The sequence below is a fragment of the Lepisma saccharinum genome, chromosome 18, assembly GCF_977018435.1.
Source record: "Lepisma saccharinum chromosome 18, izLepSacc3.1, whole genome shotgun sequence".
In the NCBI taxonomy this organism is placed as follows: Eukaryota; Metazoa; Arthropoda; class Insecta; order Zygentoma; family Lepismatidae; genus Lepisma; species Lepisma saccharinum.
Genome location: NC_139246.1, coordinates 27,409,433 through 27,427,625, shown reverse-complemented (window position 1 = coordinate 27,427,625; position 18,193 = coordinate 27,409,433). Strand labels below are relative to the sequence as shown.

General features: G+C 37.1%; 1 long non-coding RNA gene across 1 annotated transcript; it reads right to left on the bottom strand.

Annotated features, from left to right (window-relative positions):
• Positions 1-1,009: 1,009 nt before the first annotated feature.
• Positions 1,010-4,072, bottom strand: LOC146002615 (uncharacterized). Its single transcript, XR_014443731.1, has 3 exons — positions 4,043-4,072; positions 3,172-3,301; positions 1,010-1,105 (listed from the first exon to the last, which is right to left on the bottom strand). It is a non-coding gene; the product is annotated as an uncharacterized LOC146002615 (long non-coding RNA).
• Between the last annotated feature and the right edge of the window lie 14,121 nt (positions 4,073-18,193).

The window sequence follows — 18,193 nt, the reverse complement described above, 5'->3', positions numbered from 1 at the left end:
ATTATGTAAGGGGGTAAAGGGGGTACAACAGGATTTACGGATTTAGGGGGTACCCCCTTCAAGAATTTGAGGGGGTACAATGTACCCCTGTACACCCCCGTTCCTGCGCCACTGCTTCGTTGCACCCTTCCTTCGAAGACACCTTCTTATCTTACGTATCTAAAGCTCTGCAGGTGGTTTTCCTTATGAGCTTACTCTCTCTTCTTCATTGTTTTCGGCTCATCTTTCCAAACTGCACCAACGCGGAATAGCGTTTCCCTTTGTTGGTGGCTTAGCAACCACCATAGCAACCGCTTGTATACAGCCAACATGGCCACACCCATGCGCGGGACTATATATATGGAGAGAGAGAGAGAGAGAGAGAGAGAGAGGGGAGAGAGAGAGGGAAAGAGAGAGAGAGAATAATTCACATGGATGAATTTGGATGGGCATTCCCGCATGGGCCTTTTTCATAATCCTTTACAACAAGGGAAGGATATCTCTCTCTCTCTCTCTCTCTCTCTCTCTCTCGTTCACACACACACACACACACATTCAGTGGGATAATATGACGAGAATAGAGAATCTAAGACAATATATGAAAGGAAGGGGAGAGAGTATAAAAGGAACACTGAGAGAGATAGAAGAAATAAAGAAATAAGTAACCAGAGAGCGCAGCGACAAAAGGAGAGAGAAGGGAGAGATAGCTCTAGAGAGACTGAAACTCTGGAAGAAATATAGACAGGTAGGGAAACCGAGAATTATTTGCCTATCCTTTGAACAAGTCTTATCAGAGGAAAGTGTGTTGAAATGGTTATACTGCAACATAATTCATACTGACATAGATAAACATATTATTCTAATCTATATTCTTTTTAATCTCATTTTTTTAAAAATAAAAAAATTCTGAGATCTGAAAAATTTATTTAAATCAAATTGGTATTACATATAATTTCAGTAGGATTACTGTTGTAAAGGTTACTCCAACTAATCATAAAATGCAATAAAAGATGTGAAAATCTATGATCTATGTTGGTTCATCTTCAGTTATTTCACAGTTTGAGCTTCGTTTCATTTCCGGGCTGCGTTTTTTGTAGTCCTTACTAGCCCCAGAAGTAAGGGAAACCTGCAGAAATAAATGGGTATATTCTACCTTAGATACATTCACGTTATTACTGTGATTCAATGTCAAGATTATTAAATAACAGGATATGAAGAGTAAGTTGCATAGTAATCAATGAGTCTCGGAATGAATACTCGGTGAATCAACATCGTACAGCGCAGTGGCGTACGCAAGGGGGGGGGGTTACGGGGTTTAAACCATCCCTTGAGCTTGTGAAATATTATGAAAAATGCTGTGGAAAAAAATTAAATGGCCAATTTTTCAGTCAAAGATCTGGGACAATAATATTACTATTACTACTTCTACTACTACTACTACTAATAATAATAATAATAATAATAATATAATAATTTGAATTATTATTTCCATGCAGCATGGAGAAAAGCACAGCATTCCAAACACACGCGTCTTTCAGTGATGCCTTGAAAATAACCACGAGTTTATGAGGTTAGGTTAGGGTAACTATGATTTAAAAGAGAAAACAGTTGTTTTGTATCTCAGTTGCAACAATGTTCAACACACTGGCGCACGCAGGATTTTTTTTTTTCGGGAGGGGCTGGAATAGCAAATGTGTATAGCAAATGGCTTCGATTTGGAGGGCAGGATGCATAATAAAATATTTCGTATTTTTGGAGCTTTTCAGTCTATTAAAATTGTATTCAAAGACAAAAATGGTAATCGGGATTCACTTTAAAAGAGGTTTCGCATTTACATATTTTGATTTTTTAAAGTTCTTAACGGATTTTTGTTTGAAAATTCTGATTTTATCAAAATTTCCGTAGGGGCTGGAACACCATCGGCCATCCCTCTACGTACGCCAGTGTTCAACGAACATGTATTTTTTTGTGTGTGTGAACAATGAGAATTAACTAAATAAAGTTATTGGTACTTTGTAAGAGGCTAATGTATAGACAAAGGCTAGGCGGACAAGAATACAGTCACCAATTCGCCTTCCCATTATATTGTTTACCACAGCTCGTTTGAATGTCTCTCTTTAAAATGTCTCACCTTGTTGACTAGACAATTATTAAAACGACAATAAGCTTAACTATTGTAAAATGTTTTGTTGGTAAGAACAGCGAGATAATCCAGATGTGAATTATCGGGGACATTTATGCGGGGAAAAAGCCGGAAAAATTCCAACCAATTTCGGGAATCGAATCCGAATCTCCCGCGTGATTGTCACTTACTTGTCAGACGCTCTATCGACCAGATTACCGCAGCTCCTTGGATGAGTTCCATACTTTGATTATTTCAATTTATTTTAATATATTTTCTTGTATTTATGGATCTTCTTCACCCTTGAAATGTCTCACTAGACAATTATTTCGTAACAAAGAAACAAAATAATGCTCCCAGGATTTGATAAAAATCGAATGACTAGAAAGTAATTTCGTTCTATTGTTTTCATAAACACTATATTTATGTAGATATCTACTACTTAATAGTAGTAGTAGTGGTATTTGTAGTATTATTAGTATTAATTCAGCTAATTAATTAATTATAAGTATTATTAATTAATTGTGATTATTATTATTTAATTAAAGTATAATAAAACAATGATAATGTGAATTTGGAAAAAAGTTTTAGAAATAACACCCCCCTTGATGAAATCCTGCGTACGCTACTGGTACGCTACTGATTCAATCGGCCTTTTGACTATGATCAGCTTAAATGAACACGAAGTGCACTTGAAACAAACCGACGACAAACTTTGATCACGAAGTGAATATTAGGAGTTATTTCCTGAATCTTCTTTTGTAAACTAAGAAGAAAATCACAAAAACACAATAATTGTTAAATAAGAAATCAATCCTTGAATCTGTTATTGAGACTTATGAATAGATTTGACAATATGGAACTGTTAACGATGGATTTAAGATTTGATTTTCTCAATGTAAGTACATTTCAGAGATTATCGTTCTAATTCATAGAGTTGCTAATAACCTACATGTGGACAAACTTTGATGTATTTTTTTTAAAGAATTGTGCCAATTGCAATTCTACATCAATAATAATATCATTGAGTTTTCTCGATCGAAAACCACACGTTCTGAATAAGAACTCACCCCACATAAAGTTGGCTGTTTTCATGTCCTCTCCTTTCTGCTGCATAGGAACTGGAGCTCTCTGAGGATATGGCATTGGATAAGGTACAGCCACTGCCACGCAGACAAGCAGTGCGAGGAATACAATGATCTGCAAAAAATTGAGAAAGATTTGATTTTTTATTTCATATCTTCATTTACATATTTATTTTAATCGCTACGATGCAGATGAATTATGGTAATATCTACTTCATGACGTTTTAAATATAGAATACAATCCATTCTCGCGGGTTATACACGCACCTAGAACAGCTGGCACGTAAGAAAGTAAAGATATTACTGCTCGAGAAAACTGACAAATTTGAATTGTCAAAATAGTATGGTCTAACTGTAACCATTAACAAAAACCTCACAAAATGTATCTAAGGAAAATCCGAAAACTTTATTAGAGTTTATGTTTCTGCTCAGATAATTATTTTCGTTATTTATTTATTTCATGTTGATTTCCTGCCTTTAAATTACGGTGATGAGCAAGTATGATGAATAGATGCTAAATATGACAGGACAACGAGAAAGAAATATACTGCATGGGACTCAAATGTAGTACTCCGAAATTGCCAATTAAGTAAGTAGTGTGTTGATCAGTTTTCGATTTGTACATATTTTCCTTCAACACAGCGTGCTACGTGGTCAGAGATTTTTCTATGACGTAATAACATTATACAAAAAAAGCCATAAATTTGATGTTGAATTTTGACTTTCACGTTACACAATTTTAACTTGAAAAATTTGCTTGTTTCTTTGAAGAATATTGATGTAATGAAATGAGCGCTACACAATCATCCAATGTAATGTATGCATTATCATACATTCCTGCATATTTTAGGCTTACCTTAGAAATCATGACTTCCTTCCTTGTGTGAATCTCCTTTTCTGTGTAAATCGGCAAATTATGAATGGCTTGTCATGTTGTCTTGTACTTTTATACTTCTTTTCAGCCTTCACATATTACGGTTGTATTAATATATTTTCACATCATTGCTCTTCTGTAGCTTATTACACACTTAAATCAGGAAGTAAGAACAGTGGATGTCATCGTTCATCAGGTTTGATTCACTTCAAAGGCTTCAATAAACCCTGACGAAGCGATTTGAAAAGTAAAAATCAAGAATGTTAATAATGTTATGGAAACAACATCAACAACAAATAATATTTTTTTCGTAATCGCACAACGGAAAAACAATTATCATTGTTTTGCATATCAATTTTAATAATAAGTTCTGATTGAATAATTTGAAATATTATTTTTCGCGTTTAAAATCTTCAATGCATAACCAGAGGTGTTATAATAAACTCTAATCATGTATAATTTTATAATGTATGTGCTGTACATATTCGTTGAACGCTGGTCGCACGGAAAATTTACTCACTTGTAAAGATATGCCTTTTAATTTTTTTATTCATATTTTAATAATATTGATCTTATTTGAATATTGAACTTATTGAATAAGTTACTATTGAAGGAATATATTTCACACAACTCGTGAATTTTAATATTTTTCACTAGATATTTTTATCTTATATATTGGCGAATGAGGAAAGTACAGGTGCATATGATTTTCCCAATAATATGGATACTACATATTTATTAACTTTTGGTTTCGATCGGAGACATAAAATATCTTACGTCCAATGTTCAATTAAAGAAGGTCATATCAGTTGCTTAACCCTCCGTAACCCACTCGGCGGCACTAAGCTTATTCTATACTTAGATCACTTTATAAATCATCGCACTTACTTTCGACTGATGTTAAATTGCGTCTTATGAAAGCTCTCGTTCCTCCCATCTTCGATTACTGTGACGTTGTTTACGGTGTTAATTTAACAAAAGATAATGCTAAAATTGTACAAAAAGTACAGAATCCCTGCATACGTTTTGCATTTAGCTTGAAACGAAGGGATCACAAACTGCTTTACTTAAATGACCTTGATTGGTTGAATATGACACGACGCAGAAAACAACATCTGATCTGCATAAAATTCAAAATTCTGCAAACAAAAACACAGACATAATTACACGACAGACTCCAATTTAGACACGACATGTACAACTACACAACTCGACACTCTAAGAAACTTCATCTTGACTGATTTTCAAAATCTATATTCCTGTCATCCTTCAAAGCTGCTTCTGCATATTGTTGGAATGCGCTGCCACCAGATGCTACCTCGTGTGCGACATACAACAGCTTTAAAAGGGCAGTAACAAAAGTACTTCTCGATAAGCAGGGACAGAGCTTCAGTACACATGACTCGTTTCAGTATGCTTACTTTGAAATCAAAACCAAATAAATGAACAGATTTGAACCCGAGACGTACATTTTGATGTGTGTGAACGAGTAAAATTGTCTTTATCTTTTTAGAGTGTTAATTAATGTTTAGAAGCGATAAATGTAATGGAATTCTTATGTTAAAGTAGTAATTGTATTTTTGGTTGTATAATTGTACTAGATTTTGAAAGTTAAGTGGTAGAGCAGCCGCAGACTGAACTTCGCCAATGAATAAGGAATTTCTAATTCTAATTCAAATATATGTTTAAGTTTGAACAAAATAATTAACTGTTTTGCTTTTAAGAAGTTGTAGAGTCACGACTATAAATTACGAATCATGATCTTATGCATATTCCATTGATGAAGCGGAAAATTATTACAATTACACACTTATTGTCTTAACATTTTTCGGCAGACTGTAACAACGCGCATATACGTTGAAGGAAACGGTATCATTGAAAGTAAGTGATTCACTGAAACGTCTGGCTCGTTCGGCGTAACCTTCGAACAAGGGGCACTTCACGTGCGGTAAGCGGAATGAAATGAATCAGAAGAGGTGAAAATTGAATTGGTGCTTCAGGGTCTTCGACACGTGTTCAGAGACGTCAGGGTCAACGCTTGAATATAAAAAGGTCTGATTGTCGACACCTCAGCACAATCGTAGACGAAACTTGTACATACGGTTTCAAAGCAAATACACTTATTATTTCAGAATAACCATGTTTTCCAAGGTAAGATTTTTAAAAAAATATCACTTTTACGTAATTCTTATTAGTTTCATAGCTGAACATAAATTTTTACTTGCATGAATGCAGAATACGGAATTGTCAATTAACTTACATAAAATGATATACAGTATTATTATTTAATATACATCGATTGATAAACATAATTATTAGCTAACTTATTTTATTTGACACAGTGAATTATTAGTTTAATTACATAAAATTATGCACCAAATTAATATTTGTGTATTAATCTATACTTGAATCCAATATCTTTGTATGATGACACGTTTCCAAATAATGTAAGTCAGCTATGTAATTTTATCTGATGTACTCCTAGTCAGGGGTGCCAACGGGGGGGGTGTCATGACGCACCTGCGTCATGGGAATTTTTTGGGGGGACACAATTGTATACCAATTCTATATATCTTCACACAAAAATGGGGGGGGGGGATCGTATCGTTTGATTGACATGTTATTGATTTTTAGTTTTGGTTATATAGTTTTTCTACCTACCTGTGGGTGATCGCGGCGATAGGGTTGAAATGAAACACCACCTCTTATGTTTTAGAATCGGTTTGGATGGAGGAGGGCGTGGTATTCGCATTAATACAAAGTTAGTCGAGTAGACAAACGGTGCAGAATAAGGTTGACTAACAATGGCAGTGAGCCGAAAGTATCTAAAGTAAACATATATTGCTTAAATATGTCTGTATTATACAGTAACGCAACCACAGGGGGGCAGGGGGAGGAAGGGGAGACAAAACATTGACGGACAATGGCACCTTCCGGGGGGCACAGAGGAGCAATTACCCCTTCGATTTCAAATTTTATGCAAATAAAAATACATTTTGTAAAATTTTCTTGCTTGCTTCGCTTGCATTATCTGTTTTTCTCGTTTTCGTCAAGTTAAGAGCTGTAGCTAGGGGCTGTGGCAGAGGCGCAACCACGAATTTTTGTCTGGAGGGGGCAAGTACCAGGATAAATGTACCAATAATAATAATAATAATAATTTTAATAATAATAATGCTAATAATTATTAATATTTAATAATCATAAAGATAATAATAATAGTGTTATTATTATAACATTATTATTATTGTTGATTTGCTTTCTTTTAATTCGCATTTTGTGCCACTTGTGGCTAATTTACGAAGATAGGGATGAGTGATGGTGAAATTGATGAATGAACACTCGCAAACATACTGGGATTCGAACCCGGAACCAATATTATTATTAGTAGTAGTAGTAGTAGTAGTAGTAGTAGTAGTACGGGTGCGGCAACGTAACTTCCTTTTTTGAAATGCGCGCCATGCATCCTGTAGAGGTCGTAGCAGGGCGGGAGTGGTCTCATTCGACAGGCGCTAGTCTAAAGTTTCGTTTGCGTCCCGGTCAGTCACCATCATGCGTTGGAACAGCGAGGAGCGTGCGTTTGCCGTCGAGGTCTACTTTACGAGCGGATGTTCTGTTATCGCCTTCCGAAAGCGCTTTCATGTAGCCCCGTTGGGCCCTGTCCCGGACCGGAAATCAATTGTTACCTGGGTCACTACGTTCAGACAAACCGCGAGTGCTACAAGACGAAGAACAGAACCCCCTCGGCCCATCCGATCACGTGAGAACATTGAGGCAGTGAGAGCTTCAGTCTTGCGATCACCACTGCGTTCTGCGCGCAAACATGCGTCTGCCCTTGGTCTCTTGCGATTTTTTTTGTTGGTTTTTTTAAATCCAGCGTTTATGTTACCCGTTCAAGGACCCTCCAAGACCTGAAGGTCAACATCCGTCAAGAAATTGCCAACATTCCTGCTGATATGCTGGTTCGGGTCATGAAGAACGCCAGGAATCGGCTTCTTCAGTGTATGGACAATAGGGGGCGTCACCTCCCTGATATGATTTTCAAAACTGTGTGAAACATAACTTTACATATGTACCTACAGTGTAAAAAAACCATTAAACAATTCTAATTCATCACGTGGGTTTTATTGCGTTCTGAAATAAGGAAGTTATGTTGCCACACCCTTAGTATCAAAGACTGTATTACCCCCGTAAATTATGTAAAAAGGGGTAGAAGTTGGTGCTAAAGCATTTGTGTTCGAACAAGCGATTTGAATTATTTTATCAACACGTTCAATTTCACATTAATAATGGAAAGCAAGCACACACACTATTTTTGAAAGACGGAAAGTGTTTGATAAATGCATACTCAATATAATTATTTTTTACATTAACATGTATAACTTTCATGCACGATATATTTCATATATATGCAACATGGAGCGACGTGGACACTAAATCATGTACGTATTCAAAGTTTCTTTAATACATAGTGTTCCGCACCCTTTTTTTACTCACGGCACACCCCAGATGGGCCTAGACTCAACACGGCACACCAAAATGTCTGTCCCCTCAAAATCATATGAATCTTAATATAATTACGAAATATTACGTCGTTATGTAATCAATTATTATTATTATCATTGTTGTTAGTATTATTATTATTATTATGAAACATCAATAGACTTTTGCATTTATTAAAAATGTATTAACTTTAATTCACTGTAGAAAATACACATTTCTAATACAAATTTTAAAGTAAATAACTCTACTCATACCTTGAATGTTACTTGAGCCTGCTTAGCTGCACACAGATGGTTGTATCGTGGCGGAATCGTTGACAAAGCAAGCCTCATTTCTTCATCGATGGATTTGAGTCTCTCTCTCTTTGATGTTTTAATTGCAGTCAACGTCGAGAAGTCCAGTTCACACAAATAAGTAGCTGAAAATGGTAATAACACATTAACTGCTATCTCGGAGATAGCCGGGTATTCACTGCTTATTGACAACCAAAATGTATCCAAAGGCACTTCCAAAAATTTTAATTTCAATGTTCTGTCTGCCTTCAAATCTGCCAGTTCATCTTTTAAGCGTAAATTTTTCGGAAGATATTTCGAATCCATACTGAATGGATCATGAACCCAGTCAAAATCTTCAACGCCCTCTCCAAAATATTTTTTGAAAGTCTGCTGCAAGAGTACCAAATGTTCTTTAATTAAGTCCATCAACACCTTGTTATCGTCAGCAAGGGGATCTCACGCGATCCATTTTCAATTGTCTGTATCCACAAGTTCAACTTATTAATAAATCCTTGAATCTTATCCATACTAGTCAGAATATTTTCGTGTCTACCTTGCATTTTTCTGTTTAGTTCATTCAAGTGTACGAAAATATCGGAAAGATACGCCAACTTAGATACCCATTCATCATCTGCAAATAAATCCGTATACTCATGCCCCTCAATAGGCAAAAATGAAAGTACCTCCTCGTTAAATTCAAACATTCGCGTTAACACTTTACCTCGAGATAACCATCGTACTTCTGTATGTAGCAGAAGTGTAGTGTGCTCTGATCCCATTTCTTGACACATAACGTTAAAAAGCCGCATATTTAGGGGCCGCGATTTGATGAAGTTCACTACTTTTACTACTTCGTCCATCACAATTTTCAGAGGAGATGGCAAAGACTTAGCAACAACGGCTTCGCGGTGAATGAGACAATGGTCGGTTCGTAAGTTAGGATTTACTTACCCACGAATCCTTTCACTCGGCCTGTCATAGAAGCGGCTCCGTCTGTACAAACACTAACGCAGTCCTCCCATGTTAATTCATTACGGACCACATATTCATTAGTCGTACGAAATATTTCTTCACCGGTTGCTCGCTCGGGTAGTTCTTTGCAAAAAAATAAATTACTTGCAATTACAATCCCATCAATATACCTTATGTAGGAAAGAAGTTGTGAGTGACCGCCAATATCGGTGGACTCGTCGATCTGAAGTGAGAACTTTCGACTGCTCTTTATTTTCTCCTTCATAATGTCTTCGATATCACTGGACATGTCACTAACTCGGCGGCTGGTTGTGTCAGCAGAGAGAGTTTTTATTTAAAATTTCAGTAGGCGCTTCTGAACCCAGGACTATTTTTACCATTTTTTACACGCGGGCATTAACAACGTTTCTGCTATTGTGTGTGGTTTTTTGTAGCACTTTTTGCAAAACACGTACCGACATAGTCATGACCGTCACTTTTTTTTATTTTGTTCCAACAACCGACTAAAATAATTCACATCTTTACTTAACAGAGAGGAATGTTTTGTTGACAAATGTCGTTTTAATTTACTGGGAACCATAGCAGCATTACTGAGTTTTTCACCACACACAACACACTCAGGGATTAGACATGTTTTGTCACCACACCAAAAAAAAACGTAAGATAAATAGTTATCACTATATTGCCGGTGAACTACTTTCTGTTTCTTTTTTTCGGGCTCGATGGTTTCACTACTTGCACTCGAGGACGGACCACTCCGTACAAGGAACTTGTGTTTGTCCACGGGACGAGACGGGACAGGCTTTTAAAAATTCGAGACGAGACGAGATTGATCATGTGTCATAAGACAAACGAATATTTTCGAGACGAGACAGCATTTCCCCGAGACTCCACGAGACGAGACAGGCCAAAGTCTCGTCTCGTGGGCAACACTACAAGGAACTTATCCATATCGAAAAAAGAAAATAGTAAGACTGGTGTAGCAAACCAATATTCGCACTACTGCAGAGCACAGCTGTGATAGAACTGAACTGAAATACTGTAATTGTTTTCTGACAATGTGTGGGTCCTTCAGCGAAGGAAAATAGCAATAAAGTTTAAGAAACGCCGACAAACAGGCACAAATCAGCCAGCCATACACAAAAGATGCAGTGTTACAAACAAAGAACTCGCTTGAATAGATCTATTGTATGATTGGTGCGGGCCGCTAAAAGGCTTGCTAAAAGTCTTACGCGGCTTTCTTTGCGATGAATACAAAGCTTGCCGCCTGTAACAGGCGAGAATACATATAAGATGAGCAAACCATAACAATATTGAGTAAATACATTACATTTAATTTCTATGAAAATATAACAGTTATCAGCAAGAATAAACAAGCACCTTCTTACTTAAAATCGACAATTAATTTCTTACAATATTACAATAGTAGGTAAAAGTTCGCGTCACACCTTTCACCTTGTGACGGCACACTAGTGTGCCGCGGCACACCGGTTGCGGAACACTGAAACATATATTATTAAATACATTACACAACCTAGTCATTCATCTCAGAACATCCAACAGCAAAAATTACATAAATTGTCAGCCGGCCCCCGTGACGGAGTGGTTTAGCACATGGCTCTACGACGCCAGGGATCTCGGGTTCGAATCCTGGCCTGGGCATGGATGTTTGTGAGTGTCCATTAATAAATTTCATCACTCATCCCTATCTTCGCAAATTAGCCAAATGTGCTATAAGACGCGAAGTATAATAAAGCAAATCAATCAATACATACATAAATTGTCCCAAATGTGCACGCTCCCTTGCCTCGAAACAATTGTTCATGCATTTAAAACAAAATCAATGAAGACAAGTCTTATTTCTCTGTCTGGTGATTTACAATGCATCACAGAAAACAACGATAAATTGCGAGCGAAGCGATTTTATTAGATCCAAATTTTTTTGCATGCTGAAATCAATATTGATTTAATAGGGCGTAAATAATTTCACGGGACGCCAATGCATTCTCTATTTTACAACTTTTATGCCTCCCCGATGGTGTAGTGATAACATCGTCGCCGTGTGATCAAGGGGTCACGGATTCGATACCGGTGGAGACACAGTGGTTCGGATCCCAATTTAAACTGTAGGTTCAGTCCCGATTAGCCATCCTGTGCGTAGAGTGGACTTACAACCACAAACCAATCAATCTTATAACTTATTTTTATTTAGATCATTTGACACTCAGGGCCGACTCCCGCTGCTACCTAGCTACGGTTCTGAACTTCATAAGACTAAGAAAAGGAGGCAAGGATTGCAAGCGAAGCGAGCAAGAAAATTTTACGGAAAGTACTTTTATTTGCATAAAATTTGAAGTTGTGGGCGGCAATTGCCTCCTGCAGGTACACTTGGCCGTCAATGTCTGCCCCCATTTGCCCCCCCCCTAGAACTAATTTTGGTCCAAAGTTGGGGGGGCAATGCCCCCACCTTCCCCACCTCTGTCGTTACGCCACTGGGGAGTCGGCCATGAGCGCCGAATGATCTAAAAAAAAGTTTTAAAAGAGAGAATCGTGTCATTCTAAAGAATGAGGGGATCTGAACCAGTTGTTTATGCAATTAATTGCTGGGGTGATGTAAACTACTCATCATTCATCCTCTTGATGAGACCACTCGTCATTGGCATGACGAGTTAACGCTTGGCAATGCGAAAGGTACAAAATCACACTAAGGAACTTAACTACAGAAAAGACAATGGTCACTCGTTGGGCTTTGTGAACCGTTGAACCTGAATCATGGCTGGGTGTTAGGATAATTACCTGTCTATCTGAAGTCTTTAGCTGAATCAAATAAGCGAAGTCCTCTGTAAGCTTCTCCAATTCGTCGACCAGAGCGTCGTTCCACTTCTGACCTACTGCCTTGCTGACCACCTCGTCTCTCTCCACTCAATACCAAAAGTCAGTCCCCCTCAGCTTGTCTCACCTCTATATTACTAGGCCATCGAGCTCTTCCTCTATGCCGAATCGTGTTATTTAATTGCTACCATGCAAACCGCTGACTCTATAACCAGAAGTACTACCTGTTTCCTGAATGCTCAGGAGATTTGCATGGCACAACACAATGCATTGTAAACATGCCTCAGAGGTTGAGACAACTGAGAAAAACAAGTGAATGCCCTGGTCAACGTGAAGCGTTCAGAGAGACTTTAATAAAAATAAATATACAATCTTAGGGATTGATACGGAATGCCATGGCGTCCAGTGAAATTATTGCGCCCTATTAAATCAAAATTGTTTTCAATTGCAAAAATTGGATCTAAGAATTTTCTTGCTCGCTTCGCTCGCACTTGCATTGTTTTCTGTAATGCAATGTATTTAAATAATGTGTGTTGTATATTTACATTGAGTAAGCTTTGAATACGGTACGTACACAATTTAGTGTTAGCTTGTTGCATATGTGTTTTCTTATTTTATGTCGCTCCATGTTGCATATGTGTAAACATATGTTGCACATGACAGTTGCACATGTATCTTCGGAATGCATTTATCATTCATTTTCTGCCATTCAAAAATACAGTTTGTGTGCTTGATTTCCATTATTAGCTAATGTGAAATTGGCGGTGTTGAAAAAAATATTTCAAATCGTTTGTTCCAAACAAATGCTTTAGTACAGACTTCTACCCCCTTTTTGCGTAATTTATGAGGGTAATAACGTCTTTGATACTACTACTACTACTGGTAGTAAAAAAATAAGAAATAAAAAAATGATATTATTATTATTGGTACGTTTGTCCTGGTACTAGCCTCTCACCAGATAAGCATTCGTAGTTGCACCTCTGGTATTATATTTTTCCGCAAATTTTGTCTGACAAAAATAATTTTAGTAATTCATTCGGCATAAACGGGGGAGGAATGTTCTACCTCTTTTGGGGGGCGGAGTGCGTCATGGGCCTTGGTGGGGATGGGCACCCCTGCTCCTAGTGGTATTGGATGAAATGCATGATTCATGAATAAAATACACTACCTTTGCTTCATGATTATAAACTTATGTATAGTTGACCAAAGCAAGTTTTCTTATTATGAAATTTGTAAACGTTTTTTTTTTGTTATTGAATTGGTGTTTTAGGTCCACTTTATGCACAGTAAGGCTAATCGGGACTGGACCTACAGTTTAAAGTGGAATCCAAACCACTTGTGCCTCCACCGGGTATCGAACCCGGGACCCCTTGATTACAAGGCGAGGACGCTACCACTGCGCCATCGGTTAGGCCAAATTTGTAAACGTAAAGTAGACTAAGAAGTTAAGATAATTCATGAATTGAGGCTAATGTTTTATGCAACTTATACTTAACTGATTCATCCATTTCAGGTGATTGTATTCCTCGCACTGCTGGTCTGCGTGGCAGTGGCTGTACCTTACCCAATGCCATATCCTCAGAGAGCCCCAGTTCCTCTGCAGCAGAAGGGAGACGACATGAAGACAGCCAACTTCATGTGGGGTGAGTTATGGCTATCAATGTTAATGTAACATACGGACTAAAATAAATTGCTGGATATAGCAAAAGTGCATAAGTGAAATTTATATTTGAATAATCTATGTGAAACAATAGCAGAAGTTACATTACTATGAAGTAATGCATGAATTAGGAAAAATAATTTTACGTATTTTTGTACTTTAATCCATCTGCATATGTAATTTCTTGAATTTTTATTTATGTTAAAACGTAATAAATAATTACACATTTCTTACAGGATTTCCATATTTCTGGGGTTAAAGCTGCTGACAAGGACAACGACCACTTAGAAACCAAACTGGCTGTGAAGTAGTTATGCACAAAATAGCAAAAATGTATACATATAACTTTTCTGTATGATTGCAACCAAATATGTCACACTGTAAAATAATACAATTCTCTCAATTGTAATTAAATATTTTTGAAAATAGATTTTATGAATATTACGATTGCTATTTTTTATTTGGAAATATTTGAAGCTATTTGCAAAAATGCTAATATTGCACATGTGAATAGGAGGTCTCTGTGGTGGAATAGTTAGCACTGCTCTCTATGGAACCAGAGGTTCGGGGTTCGAAACCCAATCTGGGCATGGGTGTTCTTTGTGAGTGTCTGTTCAACAATTTCATCATATTATCACTCATCCTCATCTTCACGAAAAGCCGAAATTGGCAGAAATGCGAAGTAAAATGTACAAAATCAATCAACCAATCAATGCACCTAATTAATTGGAATGGAGCCGTGATATATGTACCGCCTTGCGTGAAATGCACACTGAGTCCTTCGAAATTACTTTTTCGTGGTGGCCATTCAAGTTTCCATTATATTGCAGATAATTTATAGACATTTTAAGCTACGCTTCCGTTGATTACACAGACGCGACTTGGAACAGTTTCGTCTTGAAGTGAGGAAACTAGTCGTTGCAAAGTGCAAGGGTCTTTTTCAAGGGTGTCTCTCCCCCCTGAGATTTCTAGTTAATGTAATCCGAATGGTGAAATTGTAGTGATATTTAAAAATTGTTATCTGTGACTTACAGGAAGTACAGATGTATTTTTGTCCTACACGAATTAATATGTTAAGTATACAGTTATGCAAATTGTATATAGATACACAGAATATGGAAATTACAAATGTATATAATTTAAAAAAAAACATAAGTAGCAGTAGTAGTAGTAGTTGTTGTAGTAATGATAATAATAATAATTTCTATGACTCTGCCCCCCTCAGAAACAATCCTGCGGGTACCCTTGGTCTTTTTACGTAGTTTTGTATCTCGTTTCCAGTTTCAAATGTGTGTCTTGTTCTCGTCTCGATATCTAAAATCTAGTCTCGATTTTGTGGCCATCTCGAAAGAAAAGAATCGATTTCTTCTTCCTGTAATGTAGAATATCGAATACAAACACACGTGTGAATAAATTTCTTATGCAATCAAACTGAACGCTACATAACATAATTATCTATATATAAGTAACGCTTGGTAGGAATGAATAGTACAGACATTTTGATTTAGACGTTGAATGAGTCGAAACTCTAGAACTTACCCTTTGTGCTTTCGTGTCAAGAGAACTTGTTTGTTTCTCGTCTCGATTTTAAACAGTAGTGTAAGTTGTTCCCAATACGTTTCTGGAAAGGAGCGCTCAATAAAGAATATCTTCAACGCAATAAGCATTTACAATGGTCATAAATTGAGGGAATACAGTTTCTGTTTTTCAGCAATTTGCATTCTTTTCTAAGGTGAAGAGACTCATATTTTCTTATTTTAAAAAATAGGTAAATATACATGAACGATTATACGGTAGAAACCCTAGAACAAAACTCGCTTCACATCATACACATACACCCCTCAAGTCTAAGAAAATGCGACGTAACTAAATATTTTCTAATACATGTCAATCCAATTTATAATTCTTCAAGCTTTCCTGGCGTCGAACGATGAAGAGGTTTTTTTTTTTTTAAGGGATATCAACCAGGTTGATATCTTGAGAAAACCTCTTCACCAATCCAATTTATGATTGTTGTCACCCGCAGGCAGCAGTGCGGTCAAGTGCTTCTCAGAAGCAATTGTGTGGCTGTAACACCCCAATTCGAGCTGTGTTTCTGGAGAAGGGTGAACGTGCCGGAAAGAAATGGCTTTTTCTTGGGTTGCCAGCACATCCATACTATTTCAGGAAACACAGCTCAACTGGTGACGTTACAGCAACGCAAGTGTTTCTGGGAATCACTCACTTGACTACACTGCCACCACCCATGTGCTGCTGTCCCTGGATCAGATGGCAGAGAGTGGTCGCATCTGCTATATTTAGTTCAGAATACACAAAAAATTACTTCAAAAGTACATAGAAAAAATACTAAATTAGCTAGATTCAGCAACATTTCCTGATGACACACTCGTCGTTGCCAAGTGTCACAACATAAATGGAATATAAAACTCATGACAAACTAATAGAGCACCTAATGCTGCAAGGAATGCCATGTCATAGATGTGTCTCTCTTCCTCCCATTAGACTGGTCCAAGATTCCCAAAAGGTGAGAATTTAGCAAGTTAACACCCCAATTGGAAACCATTGGACCTAATGGGGGCTCCAACCCCCACAAAGTCTACATGAGAAATTTTTATAATCTTTTTATAGTAGGGAAAGAATTTTCTGTCAATCAATTATGTTTTTCCTGATTTTCTATCTTTTTACAAATTTCATCTTGTTGATTCCACGGGGTGGAAACACATGAAAGCTTTATGAAAAACTCAATATTCCGTCCAAAACAGAATTTATTTTATTTTAAAACATACACAAAGCTTTACGTTTCAACCTTCTATCAAGGTCTTCTTCAGACTCTGTACCAAATACAAATGAAAATTGTACAAAACAGGAATATATATACACACACACAAAAATCACTCCCCTCCAGACACAAGATTATTAGAAAGTTGTTTATCTGGAACACTCATTTCCAGGTGTTCCAGCAGGTGGCCTTCCCCTGTCAACTGTTGTTTCACCTGACAAGCGATATAGATAAATATTTCTTTTCATCTGGAAAGTGGTTGGACTTCTTATCCCACGTTCTTTTTCCTTATCCTTTCTTTCTTCATTACTCTCCCTTCTTCTCTCCTCCTTCGCTCTTGTCCTTTCCACTCTTTCTAACACCTTCTCCTATTCTTTACTTATCTTCAGTCCCCCATTCAAGTTCATTGTATCTTCTTCCCCCTTTCTTTTCTATTTCCTTGGCCTCCTTCCATTTTCTCACTAGTACTCTCTTCTCCCTTCCTATCTGCTTAGCCTCATCTCACTCTATGTCATGTCCTGTTTCTCTCGTGTGCCTAAATATCGCATTTTTCTCTCTCTTAAGTCGTACATCATCCCTATGTTCTTTCAACTTGTCTTTCAGACTATTTTTCGTTTCTTCTATGTACACACACATTCTGACATTCTTTACACTTCACTTCGTAGATAATCCCTTCCTCTTCCTCTTCTTTGTTTTCATTTTACTTGATTGCATTCTTCGCTATTCTTAAGATGCTTTATCCTCCCTTCCTGTAAGTTTTAATGCCGCTTTCCTAAGCACTTTGCATATCTTTTCTGTGGTCTTCCCCATACTCCTTATCCCAAACCACCACTCTTTTCCTTTCTCTTCCTCTTCTCCCCTGCCACTTTTCTTCTTTCTTCTGTTTATGTGCAGTCTATCCTCCTTCTCATAGCCATTCTTTCTCAGATGTTTCCACAGGCTATTTATTTTGCCTTCTTTTTCACATTCTTTCGTGCATATTTTCTTGATTCTCTCCTCCATATTCTTTATAAAATTTCTATTTGTCACCTCACTCATATCACTTCTTTTGTGGCAGAATACCCCTGCTGCACACTTCTTCTGATGCCAAGTGGTTTCTATTTCTTATCCTTCGT